Below are 461 nucleotides of genomic sequence, written 5' to 3' on the forward strand. Positions count from 1 at the left end.
TCAGAACTATCGTAACGAGTTAAGAACTATCGTAACGAGTTCAGAACCATCGTGACAAGTTCAGAACTATCGTAACGAGTTAAGAACTATCGTAACGAGTTCAGAACAATCGTGACAAGTTCAGAACCATTGTTACGAGTTCAGAACCATCGTGACGAGTTCAGAACACTCGTGACAAGTTCAGAACTATCGTAATGAGTTAAGAACTATCATAACGAGTTCAGAACAATCGTGACAAGTTCAGAACACTCGTGACAAGTTCAGAACCATCGTAACGAGTTCAGAACCATCGTGACGAGTTCAGAACACTCGTGACAAGTTCAGAACTATCGTAACGAGTTAAGAACTATCGTAACGAGTTCAGAACACTCGTGACAAGTTCAGAACCATCGTTACGAGTTCAGAACCATTGTGACGAGTTCAGAACACTCGTGACAAGTTCAGAACTATCGTAACGAGTT

Source organism: Nematolebias whitei, chromosome 15 (genome assembly GCF_014905685.2).
Source record: "Nematolebias whitei isolate Nwh7 chromosome 15, NemWhi1, whole genome shotgun sequence".
NCBI lineage: Eukaryota > Metazoa > Chordata > Actinopteri > Cyprinodontiformes > Rivulidae > Nematolebias > Nematolebias whitei.